This window comes from Haemorhous mexicanus, chromosome 14 (genome assembly GCF_027477595.1).
Source record: "Haemorhous mexicanus isolate bHaeMex1 chromosome 14, bHaeMex1.pri, whole genome shotgun sequence".
NCBI lineage: Eukaryota > Metazoa > Chordata > Aves > Passeriformes > Fringillidae > Haemorhous > Haemorhous mexicanus.
Window position 1 is genome coordinate 1,418,912 of NC_082354.1, and position 16,212 is coordinate 1,435,123.

General features: G+C 56.4%; 1 long non-coding RNA gene across 1 annotated transcript; it reads right to left on the reverse strand.

Annotated features, from left to right (window-relative positions):
- Nucleotides 1-5,014: 5,014 nt before the first annotated feature.
- LOC132333932 (uncharacterized) lies at nt 5,015-12,765 on the reverse strand. The gene is made up of 2 exons (XR_009488301.1): nt 11,593-12,765; nt 5,015-10,434 (listed from the first exon to the last, which is right to left on the reverse strand). It is a non-coding gene; the product is annotated as an uncharacterized LOC132333932 (long non-coding RNA).
- Between the last annotated feature and the right edge of the window lie 3,447 nt (nt 12,766-16,212).

The following is a 16,212-nucleotide window of genomic DNA, read 5'->3' on the forward strand; positions in this document are numbered from 1 at the left end:
CCAGACACACTGCCCTGGAAGCAGCCAGAACCGCCTGCAGCCGGGGCACAGCCTCCCTTCAGAGCAGGGTGCTGGGACTCGGGTGTCACGGGGCTTCCTCTTGCTGCCGCCGCAGCAACGGTGCTGAGCACCCCGGGGTCGGGCCCTGCCACGGGAGGTCGCTCTGCCACCGCAGATCGGTGTACCTAGCCCTGCTCCGCAGGGCCGCAGCTGTTCCCTCTGCACGGAGCCAGGGTACACTGTGTTCACTCCGAGTCCTTGATTAAACAAAATGTTTATGCGTGCCTCTGCTCCAGCAAACATCCTGGCGGCTGCACGAAGCCTGTTTGCTGCTGCTGCTCCAGCTGCACTGGAATTGGGGCAGGGTCTGTGCGATGCTTCAGGAGCCAGCTATCCCACAAAGGCCAGCTGAAGCATCGCACAGACCCGGCCCCAATTCCAGTGCAGCTGGAGCAGCATTGGAACACCCCATCTGTCCCCGGTCCCTGCACCTCCAGTTCCATTGGAGGGACCTTGTCTGCTGGGGAAGGCTGTGCCCCATATCTCCTTGGTGCCAAGCAGAGCTGCTGCCCCTTTGGAAAGGCTAGGTGGGGGCATGCTTTGCTTCTTTACCCTGAGGGAGTGACACCTGTCTCACAAACCCACCACACATTTCCCACTTAAAGCAGGGCTTTGGGGTGCATCTTGAAATGGCAAGAGCAGCTAAGACATTTCCTGGTCTCCCCAGTGCCTCGAGCAGAGCAAAACATTACGACATTGTGCCTTCTTGACATCCAGCTGCTGCGCCTACTGATGATGGCCATGTACAGCACCATGGAGCTGGGTGGGCATAGCCAGCCCTGTCTGCAGCAACCACAGGGCTCCCAGGGCCTGATTGCAATTCCATGTCCCCTGCCAGTGTCATCCAGGATGTGCCTGCTTTCTTCCCTCACCGAGAGGATTGTGTCAGTTGTGTATATCTGGAGTCAATTTGGAACAGGCTGGCCCTGCTGTGTCATCTCTCAGGCATCATGCAGCCGCTGGTCAATGCCTGGAGGGCAGCCCTCAGCCAGATGTGCTGTCACCACAATTACTCTGTTGCTCCAGCTGATACCTCCAAACCCCTTGGAGGGAGTGGGGTGCCTCTCTCCCCAGGCCATATACCGTGTGAGGATGGAGGAGCATGCCCTGGGTGAGTGGGGAACCAGCATGGTGAGGTCATTTACAACCCTGCCAGATGAGACCAAGAGAAGGATTCTGCAGGACTGGGAGAGGGCCAAGACCAAAGCTCTGTGAGCTCTGTCCTTGAACTCAGGAGACCAGAAAGGAGAAGGTGCTGATGGCCACTCAGATGACATCAATCCACACCAGACTCCCAGCCTGGAGTGTTTCCCAAGAGCATAGGCTTTCAGCAGAGCGGGTTGCCCAAGCGGCTTGCGTGCCCCTGCCAGGCTGTATGCCATGGCTCTTGCGAAATGGTGTGGGTAAACACTCCAGGGCATGCCAAGTCCTGCAGGATAACAGCTGATGTGCTTGGGCTGTAGCGAGTGCCAGCATAGTGAGAGGAATTTTCCACTCCTCTGTGGCAAGTGTGCCTGACCCTGCTGGGGGACTGTCCCCAGCAAGGCAGAGATTATCTGGTGTCCCAGCTGGCTTGTCAGGCTCAATAAACCCCCCATGCAAGGGCTGTCCTTGCAAAACAAGCGATGATTTGGTTGCCTGGGGCATGGTGGCACCCTACAGGGCTGGGTTAGGGTCCCACCATCCCTAACGAGACCCCACCACCCCCATTTCACCATGGGGCTATTCTTGTGTCCTGACAATGAACTGCCTCTTAGCTTCCCTTTTCCAAGCACATTGGCCACGTTGGGGTGAGCCATATGCTTCTCCATTCCCTGTCCCAAGGACTTGCTTTCCTGTGATTCTGGTCCTCTTTCCATAGGCAATGAGGGCAATGGGTGACTCTTGACAAGGCCCTCCAAGCTGCCTGGGTAAATTCTGCCCAGGTGTGTCTTCTAGCAAGGTGGAAATGCCTCAAAGACCAGCAGATTTATGGTATGGTGTGCTCGGTCCTGTGCTAGCCAATGTCTGGTAATTAGCATATGAAAGCACAATTTGATTTGACCAGTGTGTCCTGGACCTGCAGTTCCTTTCATCCATGCTGCCATCCCACTGTGCTCTCAAACAGAAGCATGAAAAGCTTGTGCCAGGCAGCACAGACCTGGACAATGCACCTGTGCACACTGCTAAATGTGTCCCCATCCCCCAGCACAGCCTGGCAAATGCTGTGCCATCAATGGCAAAGTAGCTAAACATCAGCCAACACCTGCAGAGAATGGGGGCTCACAGGTCTCTTGTGAGGATGGTATGTTGGGAATGAGAGCTCTGGGACAATCCTTCCTTCCTTCCTTCCTTCCTTCCTTCCTTCCTTCCTTCCTTCCTTCCTTCCTTCCTTCCTTCCTTCCTTCCTTCCTTCCTTCCTTCCTTCCTTCCTTCCTTCCTTCCTTCCTTCCTTCCTTCCTTCCTTCCTTCCTTCCTTCCTTCCTTCCTTCCTTCCTTCCTGCACTTCCTTCCTTCCTTCCTTCCTTCCTTCCTTCCTTCCTTCCTTCCTTCCTTCCTTCCTTCCTTCCTTCCTTCCTTCCTTCCTTCCTTCCTTCCAGCACTTCCTTCCTTCCTTCCTTCCTTCCTTCCTTCCTTCCTTCCTTCCTTCCTTCCTTCCTTCCTTCCTTCCTTCCTTCCTTCCTTCCTTCCTTCCTTCCTTCCTTCCTTCCTTCCTTCCTTCCAGCAATTCCTTCTGTTTCTCTTTCCTTCCTTTCTTCTTCTTTTGCTGCCACCTGAACATACCTCTGCTGCCATCCTGGTGCTCCCTTCCTTATCCTTCTGGTGTCCAGGCTAGCGGCAGCAGATACGGACTGCTCATACCATTTCACATCTGGCTGCTGCCCTGTGCTATGCATGGTGGCTGTCCCAGCCCAGCTGGGCTGTGATGGACCAGCACCACTGCTGTGATCAGGGTCCCCTGTCCCTTCCCATGTCCCTTCAGCCTCCAGGTCAGTGGGTACTGGACCAAGGCACTGTGGGAGTCGAGACAGCGACAGGATGATGGGATGCACTTGCTGAGGGTCCTGCTGGGAGCACATCCTGGGAGCAGGCACATGCAGGGGTCTGCTGCTGCGTGGGAACCTGTGCTTTGGATGGAGACAGTGGCAAGAGAGACAGGGCAGCAGACACAGGAACAGTGCTGTCACTTGGCCCCAGCTTGTGGCATCGTGGCTTGTGCCTGTGGGCAGAGGTGACAGTGGCAGCACAGTTTTGGTGCTTGCACCTCTCCACTGAGGAGAGAAAGAGTTTGGGCAAACGGCAGCAGCTGCAGCGGCAGCGAGCCCCGTCCTGCTCCCGGGTGTTTGGGACATGCTGTTCTCTCAAGTGCTGATAAGGACAATCAATAATAAAAGCAGGCAGATGGAACGCGAGCTCGGCCTCCAGCCAGCGACCTTCAGGAGCTGGGTTACTGGAGCAGGCGCAGGCGCTTTGGCAATGGAGCAGCGCCGCGTCGGGAGCCCGTGCAGGGTAAACACGGCTGCTGCAGCGCTCGAACACCGCTGCGCGACAGCGTGGCTCGGCCAAGGCCCCCTGGCATGCAGCCTGATAGCACCGGGCATCGCGGCAGCCCGGGCACACGCCGTGCACCTTCGTAACGAGCCGAGACAGTGTCGAAGCCCGCGCGGGGCCGCGTGAGCGGCTAACCCCAATCCCCGCGCCGGGCGGCCCGGCACCGCGCGCATGCGCGGGGAGGCAACGCCGAGCCTCCGGAGTAACGGCGAGCGCTTACATAACTGTGAGTCTGCACAAACCGCTTCACAAACGTGACCCGCTCACGGCCAAGCTCAGCAAGATCCTGATAAAGCAGAAAAACAGCAATCCCCTGGCCCAGTGCCTGGACACAGCTGGCCCAGGCTGCTTGGGGCTGTGATGTGGGAGGGTCGGCAATGTCCTTGCCAAGCAGCTGTAGGGGTGCGGAACAGCCTGGAAGGTTCGAGCTGGCCCAGCGCCCACATGGGCGTCTGCCTTCCAGCAGGTTCTGTCTCTTTCTGAGCTTCTTGGAGCTGCAGCGAAGCTCAGGGTTTTGCAATTTTTTGGGAGACAAAGGGCTGTGGGGCCACACAAAGTAACACCTCCTACCCCAAGTGCAGAGTATTTTTGCCCCCAGGGACAAAACAGCCTTTGTGGAGGGGATGCAGAGGATCCCAGCCTTAGACTGGAATGTCCCTGCCTGGTGAAAACACAGGCTGTTTCTTTCTTTGCTGCCCAAAGAGCACTTCCTTCTCCTGAGCATTGACATGACAAGGGTTTTGTGATGTGCTATCTCATGCCCTCTGTTTTGGTGACAGGGCAGCATCACTCCCATCAGTACTCTCAGTGGGAGGATTCTGGCCATGGCACAGGTACTCCACAGTGCTGGCAGGCACTCTCTTCTCTCCCCCTCATGGGGCCTCATCTCTATCCCAAGCTTGAATGTGACAGTGGCTGACTTCAGCTCTGTCGGCTTTATCTGGCAGTTCTGGCACTGCTATGGCTCTGTGTGACCCTCTCTGGGGTCACCCTAAGCTCATATCCTGTCCCATCAACTTCCCTTCTGCAGAAGTTCCTCCCTATGCCTTTGCACCTCACCTTGCCCAGGGCTGCAGCTGGACCAGCACAGGAACCTCCCCACTGGCACCACATGGAGGAGCTGCCTTGGTTGGGCTCTGGAGAGGTGAAGGCTGCTGCTGCCACAGTTGGGAAGATGTGGGCATCACAGTTGCCTTGTGGAAGGCCAAGTCTTGCACAGCACAGGTGTGTGGGAGAAGAGGTGCTTGCTCCTCTATGCAGCACGGGGCAGCAGGTGCTCCAAGGCATGTGCTTCCCCATCTGGTTTGTGCCCTGCACATTGCTCCCCTTCCTCTGGGCACGCAAAGCAGTATAACTTCTCCGGCCCTTTGAGTGTCTGTGGCAAAGACCCACTGAGAAAAGGCCAAAATTAACCTAGAAATAGTGGAGGAGGAAAAATAAAAGGGGGCTCTTTATTGCATAGCCAACAGCAGAATCAGTCGTTGCCTGGCAAAAATGAGAGAGTAACTGAGAGTTAAAATAACATCCACTTGCAGGGAGCCAGCCTGGGCAGCCACATTCCCAGGTTTCATGCAGGCACGAGCAATGTGGTGCTGCCTGCGTGGGCTGCGCGTGTAGGAACTGTATTCCTGAGCCACATCCAAGGTCTGCACTCCTCCAAGCTCCCAGTGGGGATGCAGGGACCCCTCCCTACACCAGCAGGATGCTCTCAACCAGTGCCTGTGGTGGACAGCTGCCTGTGGCACCAGGAGTCATTCCCCTGGAGAGGATGGGGTTTCTCCTGATATACTGGGTATAGCTGGTGCCGCTGACTGCAGGTTTGTGCTGCTGGGCTTCCAGCAGCTGCTATGGGGAGCAGGGATGTGGCTGGCAAAGCCTGGGAAAAGCAACCAGAGTGAGGGGAGCCAGCCTATGTGTGTCCCCTTCCTGGGTCATCGCAGGGGATAGCTGGTAGGCTTCTTGTGTGGCAGTAGAAAGAATAGTCTGCTCACTATGCTGCTACCCTGAGTCTGACCTGAGAGCATTGCTGCTGCCTCACCAGGTTTCACTGCAGGAATGGGCAGCTTCTCACAGTGAGTGGGAGGAACCAACCCCTTCATCCCATTCATAACAGCCAGGCATGCAGAGTACAGATGCCTGTGGCTTTCACTTGGAAGGTGCTGAAAGCAACCAGAAAACAGAGTTATATAAAAAATCATTTACAGAGTCTAGTCAAGTGGATCCGGCACAAGCCCAGCACATCCCGTCCCTTCTGTGGCATGCAAGGCCAGCTCTCTGGGGCAGGAGCAGCTTGCTAAGGACAGTCAACAGCTCTGCTGGGCCCTCCCCATCATGGATAGCAGCCCAGCCAAGTACTCTCCATGTCAGGAGCGTCTCTTCTGCTTGACATAAAAAACACATTTGCAGGCCTGGATCAGCAGAGGTTGCTCTGATGAGCCCAGCTGCAGCAGCGGTAGCTTACCTCTCACTCTGTGCCATGGCTCCACTCCTCCAGTGGAGCAACGTGATTGCAAAGTGGTAAATCAAACACACTGCGCTCTGGTCCTCCTCAGCACAGAGCAGCCACATACCTTAGGGGTACCTGTATTATGATGTCCACACCGGCAAAGTCCTGCCTTTGTGAAGCTGCTCCTGAGCCCACAGGGAGCAGTCTGGGTGGCTCTGCCCTCCTGCAGCCAGGAAAGCCCAGAGCACCGAGCATCTTGACTGCTTTGCAGGAGTCTTGTGGGTGGGTGTATGGGGTCTTGAGACCCCTGAAGGACTTGTGACTGAAGAACTGGGCTCCATAGTAGTCTGACCTCATTGCTTTAAGTTCTGTGGGCTGGAATATGCATCTGGCCTGTTCCTCTTGTGCTCCTGCCAGGGGCTCCCGAGGAGGGCATGGCAGTCATGAGCGAGCAGAGAAAATCAGGTGGCTTGTGTCAGGCCAGAGTGTGTGAGGGTAGATGGAGGGCATGCTATGGGGATGCAGAGCAGAGCTGGAGTCCCGAGTTTGTCCCTAGAGCTGAAGCTTGAACCTTCCCTTGTGTCAGGCAGGTTGAAAACTAGTCTGCCCTGAGCCTACAGGAAAGCACATGAGCCTGCAGCTCTTGTGCAGCTTCTCACCCTGCCTGTTCTCCAATGGGCATGGTGTGGCAGGTACACCATTTTCCAGGACTCTGTCCTAGGTGAGGGTGAACCTCACTGGCTGTCAGAGCCTGCCCTCCTACCTAAAACCTGTCAGGGATGTGTCCCGCCCCATTCCCTCCATTGCCTGCACAGTCCATAGGGCTGTCTTTGTTGGCCCTGGGGCTTTCCCCAGCCCCTGCCCATGGGAAGGCAAGTGAGCAGCAGGAAAGGTGCCTTGTGGGACCTGGTGGTTCCAAGCTGGCTCTGAGTTGTGCCAGCCCTGGGGCAGTTTATAGGACCATGTTGTCACAAGTTGGGCATCCAAGGGAGGAAGAGCGCTTGCCAGGCTCCCAGGGCTGCCTCTGTCCAGAACACAAGCTCTCTGAGAGGCATCTGGACACTGCCCCCTGAACACTCACTCGCCTTCCTGTGCCTGGGCCACTGTCTCCACCTGCTCTGCCTTGTGCACAGGGACTGTGCCCTGAGTCAAGGCATGATGCCCTGCAGCACCCCTGGCCCCCTGCACCGTCTCTGGCCATAGCACACAGTATGACCAAAGCATCTGGAGCCCAACAGGGCCCTGGGTCAGTCCTGTGTATGTCCTCAGCTGAGTGAGCCCCAGCCTTAACAAGTCTGCAGCATCGTCCTCTCTGCATCCAATTGGCTCCTGTTCCATTCTTGCCTGTCCTTTCTACTGCTTGGGTTTGCTGCCTCCCTCTCCTTCCAGGGCATCCATGACACTGCCTTCCTTCCCCACCTCACTTGTGCCAGCTCCTGACTGGGCCACAGCACACACTGCTCCTGTTGTTCAGTCTCGGCCTGGGAGGATTTCATCCCCAGTATTCCAGCACTGGGAGAGGGGTCTTAGCAGACTCCATGAGCTTGTCTCCCCAGTCCTCAGACAGAGGATCAGGCCCTCACCACACTCCCTTGGACTGAGGCAAAACCTGTGCTACTAATTTGGCCTCAGCCCAACCTTTCATTTCTCCCTGTAGTTTCTTGGAATCTCCCAGTTGCTGCTGGGACCTGGGACCCTGTGTCACTGGTTGGGATCCTTCAGCGGCTGGAAGGGAGGTGTGATGCAACCCAGTGAGGGATATTGGGACCAGCTGTGGCAAAACGGCCTTCTCTTTGATCAAGTGCCGCCCCTTGTGGAGTGGACTTTGTGCAACTTGAGGGAATGTGAGAACTCTGTTTGCCCAGCCTGGCGTCTCTATTCCCAGCGCTACCACTGCCAGGAGCAGAGGAGCAGGGCACCCTCGCAGGATTTCTCAGCATCGCTCGCTTTCTGCTCATAGCAGAGCAATGTGTGCCTCATGCCCTCACTTCAGGTGGCCAGGAAAGTGAGGCAGAGCACTGTGCCACGGTCTGGACCCTCTTGGGCTCAGGGGCTGTTCGGACCATCCTGGTCCCCAAGGAGGTGACACTTCAGTGTTGTGGCCCCAGCTGTCCCTTTTACCTGGGGAGATGAGGCTGCCTGTCCCTGGAGAGCCTCGGGTGCTCAAAGGTGACCTGAACCCACTTCCCATTGCTGCCCTTTGGCACAGCCCTGTGATACAGTCCTTGGAACAGGGCTTGCAGTGGCCTTGTCCTGTCCTGTTCACTGTCCCAGTTCCCAGTGGATACGTGTTAGGCTGATACGAGCTGCGCCGGGTGGCGGCGGTGTGTGATCCTCGCTCCTTCCCCAGCCCGAGCTGGGAGCAGGGTGCGGCCGGGAGCTACCTCTGCTGAGCTGCGCTGAGCTGCACTATGCCGCGCCGTGCCGTGCTGCGCTGCCCGTGGTCTGCCCTGAGTTCCGGCCGTGGCCAGGAGATGGCAGCAGCCCCTCACCCTGTGCCAGGCCCGGCCTGTGGGGCTGAGACCCCTTCAGAGAAGCGTTCCCACTGCTCTGTTTCCTCCTCTGTCAGCGTGAAGAAGCAGAGCTTGGCCCTGGGCTGGAGGGGCTCCAGGCACACTTTGGGGTGAAGATGAGGGGACAGGACGGCTCTGAGCAGCACAGCAGAGCTGTGGTTTAAGTCCTGCACGGCACTGAGGTTTGAGGCAGCAGCGCGTGGAAGTTGGAAAGAACAAACTGTTCAGCCGCCAGCCCTTCCAGCTTCTGCTTTCGAAGTTATCTAACAGCCCAAACAAACACGAAAGTGCTGGTTCAGCCGCAGCTGGCTGGCCTGGCTCGTTCGTGTGGGACACAGCCCATCCTAATCCTAATCCTGCAGCCCAGCCTTGCCAGGTCATTCCTTCTCCATGGCCGGGTAAGGGGGTCTGCTCCCCCACTCGTCACTGCAGCTGTTCAACCCCTTCCAGTGCCACCACTGGTACCTCCCGGGCAGCTTCTTGGGATATCACTCCAGTGATGACTGGTGGTCACTTGTCCCTGCAGAGATGGACAACCCCATGGCTCAGAAGCTCCGTTGCACTCTGCTTGGTCCTGCTTGGGCTGAGCAAGCAGCACGGGATTGCTATGGAGATGCCATTTGCAAGCAGCAGGGAGGAGGGATTGACACACAGATGCCGCGGCTGATCTGTGTGGAGAGGAGAGCACTGACTCACCATCACTGAGTGCTTCAGTGCACCCACAGCTCTGGAGAGGAGCACAGGCTTCAGGACCCACATGGTTCAGCTGTGCATGGGGACAGGGACAAGCCTGTTCTCAGTCAAGCTGTGGGATCAAGAAGCTGCCAGGTTAAGGGATGCAGGAGGAGATTGCAAATTGTGCAGAGGGGGGACTGAGTGCCTGGAGAGCCCAGAGCAGAGTTCCAAGGGTGACAGAAAGGGGAAGCTGCGGGCTGTGACCAGCTCTGACAAACAATGCTGGGCCATGGTGTCTTGTCACACATGCCAAATTCACACGTGTGGGGGGGGCGGGGCAGGGGGGGTGCAGGTGGAAGGGGGAGCGGGGAAGGGGTGGAGAGCTCTGTTACATAGAGTGTCCTTCAGCCTTCCTTCCTGTGGCCACGGGCTGAAGGTATATAAACAGTGGAGCTATAATTATCTGGCGTGGTAGCAGCACACCCAACTGCTGGCTGCCATGGGCACAGCTGGAGACAGCAGTGCAGAGCTCCTGGGGCTGGCACCCAGCTCCACTTCTGCCCATCACAGCTCTCCCAGGAGATTTTTGTCATAGGGTAACTTCTTTCCACTGTGTTAAGCACATCCAGGATGCTCAGTGTTTCAATGGGCAAAATGGACACCTGAGAGTTTTACTGAACTTTATCATTAGGAAATTTGAACCAGAGGCACTCCAGGATGCCCTCAGAAAGTACCAATGCCCATATGAGTGCCTTGTGTCTCTGGGTGCAGGCAGAAGGTTTGCCTGAGCACACCAGTGCACTTTCATCGTGGGTGGGAGGAGAGGAGGAGAAGCAGGGGAAAAGGGTCAGGGCAATGCTGGGAGCTGCTGGGGGAGGACTAGGAAGGGTGAGAGGGGGTTTTTGGCAGGTCCTTGTGTTGGAGAAGTGCTGCAACAGTGGTCAGACAGGACAGAAAGGGAAGGACCAGAGTGAGTTTGGAATTTATTCCCTGGAGCAGACGGAGATGTGTGGCCTGGAGTGGAGGTGGCTGTGTCCTCTGGGGCATGCTTCACCTGCTTCCTTGTGTGGCTTACATCATCCAGGTCAGGCTGAGGTAGCTCCAGTTTGGGCTATGATTTCTGGAACTCGTGGGAAATGGTGAGCAGGGAGTGAGGAACTAAGTCACTGCGTGAAGACACCTGGTCATTATGAAAGGCTCAGTCCAGGCCTGGTTGAACAGCATAGAAAGTATTTGGGGTTAGTTCATGCTTAAAATTTACAGCCCCTCCAGCCTCCTCACCCTCAGCTGAGTACAGTGTTTGCTTTTTCTTCCCTGCCTGGGCTCCAAGACTGACAAGTGCTGGGAACATTCCATGTCCTACACAAAAAATACCCAAAAGACATGCAAGACAAAACAATGTTCACATTTGGAAGCAAAGAAGGAATCCATCATTTCAAAACCAATCCACACTTGGCAGGAAGCTGGGTAGGGAATGGAAACAGCCACCTGAGCAAGCTGAAACCTCACCAAAGAGGTTCTGGTGGCTCAGCTGGGCTGCCTGGTTTGGGGCAAGTGGCCTTGCTGGCCCAAAATATGCCAAACTGAGGGAGAGGTTTTGGGGTATTTTAGGGCACTTCGGAGCAGACCATCAGCTCTTGAAGAGCTCAGTGTTGGTGAACACAGGGCAGGAAGTGTCAGGCAGTAGTTCCAGTGTCAGTGGTGACTTGTCACAAAGAAGCAGGCTGGGTCAAGCATGGGCACATCTCTTCCCATGGAGGGTGATCTCCATGCCATAGACTAGGGTGGTTTGGGCTGGCTCTGCCACCCTTCAGTCACATCCTCTGTCCTGTGACTGTGGATTCCTGGCTCCAGTGCAGGCTTGAGCCAGTCACATCTCCTGGGTATCTCAGATCCAGCACAGCACACTGCACAGGAGGGCTTGCAGGTCTCACCTCCTGCTTGCCCGATCTCTCACCCTGCTGAGCACTGGCTGAGAACAGCCTTCAGCCAGGGACAGAGTGGGGATCCAGAGTGCTTCATCATAGGCTGTGACAGCAGGGACACCAATGACAGGACACCAGCAGTTTGGCAGAGACCACGTTCCCTTGCAAGGGAAAAGGGAACAAAGGATCATGTGCAGACTCCAGCAGCCATTGCAGGCACAGATGTGGTCCCTGCGGAAGGTCTGCAGCAGGGTCAGGGTAAGGAGAACCCCTGCTCAGTGCAGTGGCCGTGCTGCTGCTGGGAGGGCAGCCCATGCTCCTGCTAAGCAGCTTGGGAAGCCAGCCAGCACCTGCAGCCCCATCCCACCTGCCCCGCTCCTCCTCTCCTGTGGGGAAAGACAAACCTGGGATTAGCTGTTCCTAACACATTCCAGGTACTTACCTCCCAGGATTCCCGCTCTGAAGGACTTTGTTGTTGAAAGACACAAACCTGGAACAGACCATTTGGCTGACGAAAGACACAGTGGAAGTTGCCAGCAGAGCAAGTTCCCCATGTGCTTGCATCAGGCTTTCAGGTTTTACTGGGGTGAGGCACGGGGTGCTGGCTATTATCCTGTTTGTCTCGTTGACCTCCTGTCCCAGAAAGGGATGATGAAACACCTGCTGCCATTTTGTCCTTCTGGGCAGACTGGCAGGGGAGCTGGAGAGTACAGCTACATTCCATGGGTACCCTGAGAACAGGTTGTTTCCCTCAGCTCCCCTCAGCTCCCTCAGTGGGAGCAGAGAGGGGGTTTGGCCCAGGGCTGTGCAGGATCTGTGGCTGGAGGGTAAGGTTCGAGGAGGGTGCTGAAGCTGCGGTGGGAGCTGATGTGGCTTTGAGGGTACTGTGCTGCAGGCAGAGGCATCTCCCTGGAGCACCAGCACTTGTTCCTCTGTCCAGGTGGACACCTACCCACAGAGGCTGACCAAGGACTTCTCCATGAGCACAGGCAGATGGTGAACCTCTCCCACTGCCGTGATGCATCCTGGAATCACCCCTGAAGATGCTCGTCCAGATTCCACTTTCTGAGCTGACTCACTGTCTGCTTTCATCCTGGAACACCCCATGCCTGCGGGGTGTCTTTCCCAAGCAGCTCTGGGGGCGAGTGTTTCTTGTCATCCAGCCCTGCAGGTATCACACATCCCAGAGGAGCTGGGGGCCCGCAGGGCCTGCATGAGCAGCTGGGGCACATCGGGGTGCAGGCTGGGCTTGTAACCCAGAGCATCAGCAAAACATTTGTCCTTTCCCTGCCCTGTGGAGACAATGGGTCCCCCGGCAGAGGTGACCTCCGCTTTGTGCAAGCAGCGTGCCACTGAGGTGGTCTTGGCAGAGGGGATCCCAGCAGGCATTTCACAGTCCTCATTTGACTGCCTTGGGCTTGGCTTAAAGATGGTTGTCTCCAACCCAGTGAGAAGAGAAGTGATGGTGAGATACCATCACTTCCTTGGTAGGAGAGTTAGACTTTGAAGATCATTGTGGGTCCCTTCCAGCTCAGGGTATTCTATAATTCTACTCTCTGAGAGCTTCTCTGTCCTCAAGGACCTGCCCTTATCACTCTTAGCTGAAGCTGGTCCCAGAGGGATATGTGGAGTGAGCCCCACCTCTGTGCCTCTCTTATGGGTTGTTTTTCCCCAGCACAAATACATCTGGGCTGGCCCATGGGCTCTGTTTTTTTCCCTGGGCAGAGAGCTGTGCCAACAAAGCAAAGTTTCTTCCTTATCCCTCCCCTTTCTAATTATTTCCCCATGGATCCAATTTCACCATGTCCTGGAGCAGGCTTGGGTTCCCTGCTTACACGAAGTTGAAAACAAGGGCTGAGGCACCAGCTGTTGGCAGCAGAGCATGTCCTTCCTGCATTGTCCTTGGAGCATAGTGCAGTTTCCTGGCTTGGCTCTTCCAGGTGCCTGAAACCTGTGGTCCTTCCTCAGGTAATGAAAGACATAGGAACACCCATGTTGGTGCAGCAGGGCCTCTGGCAGGGCTGTGAAGCCGTGGTTGGTCCCCGTGATGGGTCCTGAGCTCATAAACTGAGCACCACACTCCTGGCACTCCTTCCACCCCTTGCCTGTGCACCCTGTGTGGCTTCTTCTGGGACAGCCCCTGCTTGGGGTTCCTGTGGTGCCACCTGCCCCCACTGCTAGCCCTGCCTCTGCCCTACCACAGAGCTCAGATGGCCTTGGCAGCTTACCACATCCCAGAAGAGAAACAACAAGCCTCTTTGGAAAAGAGGTTCCTTTGTCTGGTTCCTTTTCTGTCTCATGCTGGGAGGTCCTAGAGTGAGTCTTTGCAGAGGAGCAGCGTCACCTGGCTGGGGGAACTGAGAGACACGCATGGCAGATTAGGGGGTGCAGCAGCCCTTGACTGTGCATCCCAGGCCAGTCTGGCACTGTCAGTAGCAAAGATGGTCCCCACCAGCCATGGCCACACCCTGATGCTCACCCTCTTGTTGGAAGGAGCCAGCTGAGATGTGGAGATGGTAAGGACAGGATGGCTCTGGGAGGTGGCATGTCACATGCCATGGCTTCTCTAGTGTCTGGTGAGGCTGCTGCCCAAGCTTGCCTGCTCCTTGCCTGCCCACCATGACCATGGAGAGAATGTCATTCATCAGGTCATGGTCTAACAGCATCTGCTTGTTTTGCTTGTGTTTAGGGGAGCACTGTGGTCTCCCCTAAACCCTGTCTCCAGAGAGGGGGATTGTTGCACCAGCCCCCTGCATCCTGACTCGAGATGCACAGCAAGAGCAAACTGCTGTCTCACCTTGTTGGTGGCCTCGTGCCCTGTTTGGCCAGTTCTGATATGACTGACATTGGAAGGGTGATGCTGGGTGGGTGGCACCTGGTTGCTCTGTGCTAGGGAGCCCACCAGGTCTGAGTGTGCTGCAGGCTGGAGCTGGGTGCTGCTGGTGTGACTCAGGGGTTGCTGCCTCTCCTGCTTGCCTGCAGTACTCAGAGGCACCAGGATGGCTCTGGGGTGCCCAGGCCCTTACGATGTGTAGCTTGAGGGATTGCATGGCATAAGTCACATTAGAGGGAGATGGGACAGAGAAGGGCTTTTTAGGATGGAGCAGGTATTTGGTAATCAGGCAGAGCTGTGGAAAGCAGCTGGCTTCTGTCTCCCTGGCTGCCTGGGTGCCATCCAGCCTCGACAGAGCTCAGCCAGTGCTCCCAGCACTTCCCACACACTCGGCCATCACACAGACTGTGTTTGGGATGGCTCTGGCATGACCTGGCTCTAGGGAAGCCAGCCCTGTGGCTTGGGCTGTGCTTGGTCACCAGTGGTGTCTGCAGAGCTGGGGATGCTCCTGACTCACAAAGGCCTTTCTGTCTGAGGAGGGCTCATACTATGATTGTCCCTGTCCCAGATTCAATGCCATTGCACACACTGCTCATCTTTCCAGGGAAGTGAAAGGGCCTTTGTATGCCAGCACAGTGGCTCTGTCTCCATGCAGATTCTGCCCCTCACTCCTTGGATCACAATTCTTTGTTTGCACTGGGTTTGACCAGACCATGAAGTATCTTCTCATGTTCATCTATCCTCCTGGCAGAGCTGTCTAGCCTGGCACTGCCAGGTAGGGAGAGACACACTGGCTGTCACCTCTGCTGGTAGGGCCTGTCTGCATCCCTGCAGCGGTGTGCCCGCTGTGTTCCCACAGCACCATGGGGCAGTGCCACTGCCTGTGTCCATGCAGGTCCATGCAGTGATGTGGGTTGGGGCATGATGACTGTGCTGCTCAGGGATGCAGACCTCAGGAGGGGTGATGTTCTGGCAGCTTGGGTGTCCCCTATGGCAGCGTAGAAAGGGCAGTGTGAGCCCTCAGCCTCTTGGGCTTCCTGGGCATGGAGCAGTGGTGGAAAGACTGTGCCTCTCAACCCAGGAAAGTTTCTTCAGCCCAGAGCTGAGATGGGGCAGGGGCCACAGGTAATGGTGGCTTTCTCAGACCCCAGTTGCTCAGAGACCATCTGCAGAATGTCCCTGGGGAGCCCAGAGAGTGCCAGCCCTGGGTATCTTTGAAGTCAGGACTTGGTTTTCCCAAGGAGGATTTGCCCTAAGCCAGGAGATGCAGAACCACGCACCCCAGCAGCATCATTGGGCTGGGATTGTCCCCAGTGCATCTGTGAGGTGTATGGAGAAGCCAGGAAGCTGGAGCAGTTGCAGTCAGAGATGACAGCAAGGGAGGGCTGGAGCACGAGGCACAACAGGAGTGCAGGCTTGGGAGAAGGCCAAGGCACAGGTTTGTGCTAGTAGCAGAGGCTCTGAGCAAGGAAATCCCCTTTTATTGCCTAGTTTTTCTGGCTGGGCTCAAGGACAAGGATCTGAAGGTTTCCCTTGAGCACCATCACTGGCCCCAGTACATGGTGTCCACCTGGCCCAGAGCCCTGTGCAGCTGGAGCCAAGTGGGGCTGTGGTGGGTGCAAAGCTGTGTCTGGACACCCTGAGCCCACCCAGACATGCTGCCTGTAGCTGGATCCCAGGATCACACAGCCCTGCCAGGGTGTGCATGCACACGTGTGGGCACACATATCTTGTGCACATAGCTCGCTCGCACAGGATCTGAATGCCAGCATGAGAATGGGTGTGTGTGTTTGTGCAAGCAGCTCCTGTGCACAGCTCCACCCTGCACTGCTCACAGTGAGCGCTGCAAGGCTGTTCTCTCTTCTGTTATTCCTTGACTGTTTTTTTCTCCTCAAATGCCAGCATTTAATTGTTTCACACCCTGGGAACATCACTGCTTTTTCCTGGCAGCCACACTGGTGCTGTGTGTGGGATGGGGGATATGTGGAGCTGCAGGCACGTGCTCTCAGTGTTGTCCCCTCAGCGTATCCATTCCATTGCTGAGGGATGTGACACGATGTGCTGGTTTGGAAATGTCCATCTCATGAAGCCTTATGTCAAGACCTGGGCCAGGGGACACTGTGTTGCGGGCACCGTGGATTTGCTGTGTCTGGGGGTGGAGCCCGGGCCCCAAGTGTAGCAACGCTGCCCACTGTCAGATGGGCAGGGCAGGATGAGGGAGATGGGATG